The sequence below is a fragment of the Macrobrachium nipponense genome, chromosome 8 (genome assembly GCF_015104395.2).
Source record: "Macrobrachium nipponense isolate FS-2020 chromosome 8, ASM1510439v2, whole genome shotgun sequence".
NCBI lineage: Eukaryota > Metazoa > Arthropoda > Malacostraca > Decapoda > Palaemonidae > Macrobrachium > Macrobrachium nipponense.
This window is the reverse complement of record NC_087203.1, coordinates 61,656,307-61,657,756: the sequence shown is the minus strand read 5'-3', so window position 1 is coordinate 61,657,756 and position 1,450 is coordinate 61,656,307.

The following is a 1,450-nucleotide window of genomic DNA, read 5'->3' as shown; positions in this document are numbered from 1 at the left end:
GAAGTTGAGGCTTACGACAGGGGGAGCACACAGGATTCTCGGCGTCTTTGATGTCAATTAATTATATTCGCTCTGAAGTGCTGATTAAATACTATTACTATTATTATTAAAGTTGGAACACATTCATCAAGTGAGCTACCATAGAACAGAATGCCCATATGAGTAAAGAAATAAATTAATTTTAAAATAACAAATGAATAACAAACAAGAGCACTCGACAGAGAGCATACCTCCACCCAGCTAGACAAAGCCCTATTTTTGACGCAATATTTCTCACATCAGTAATAACCACAGCTAAGAATTAGTAATAATTTTTTATCACCCAGGGTTGACTTCATTACAAAGTTTGCCATTTCAGATCGTATTACCACAACATTATAAGCATCGAGCCAATCAAGGTCAAACACCACCGTAAATTTAGCTGTAAAAGGATTACCGTAGTGATTTCTTGTCGGTAAGTTGGTTTCCATGGCAGCAAATCGTCAGATTTTAAAGGGTATTTCACCCAAAAGCCGATAATCTTTTGGGGCAATTATATACAGATCAACAATAAATAAATAAATAAATAAATAAATAATAAATGTATATATATATATATATATATATATATATATATATATATATATATATATATATATATATATATAATTTTCATCACACCACAACCTACAAAACAAACTTCTCCATACACTTCGACAACGCGACAAACACCTGTATTCTACTGAAAAAGTAAACAGAAAAAAAAAACCCTGCGAGCTAGGATAGAAAGGAAAAGAAATCCGATCTAGCCCTCGCCAACGACACCATAGTTATTGGCAGCCTTAGGAAATATAGTGCGAACCCCATTGATAAATTTATGCCTATTTTGATATGCTGCCGTTTGTTTTGATATCAGAACTTTGGGTCAAACTCGATTGCACCGCATTGGTATTCATAGAGAGGCGGCATTTTGTTTGTGAATCACAATCTCTCAACGGACTTTCTTATCGACACAATTTAGGTGGTGGTGCCGCCGCCTTACAAGGGTGGGAGGGGGGGGGATAGATTTCGGATTTGGTGGTGGATGGGGGAGGGGGTGCCTGTTCCTTCGCGATCTGGGACGAATGTAAAGAACAAAAATATAGGGTGACATTTATTTTCTTCTCTTTTTCTAGGGTTGTTTGGCTTTCGAAGTTTCGCGTTCGTGGAAAAAAAAAAAGAAAATTCTGGCGAGTCGGTGGGTAGTAGCTCTTTACTGAGTGATACAACTCCAGGTTAAAAGGAAACCATGTCTGTTATTGCTTTCGTATTCATATACATATCCACCCTAAAAATACTGCTCAATAACATGTTCCATTCATTTGGATTACTGTTGTCAAAGGTATTGTTCATATTCTGTCACGTATTTACAATAATTTCGTTATAATCCTCTAATAATACGACACAAAAACACTAATCTGCATCCTAAAAA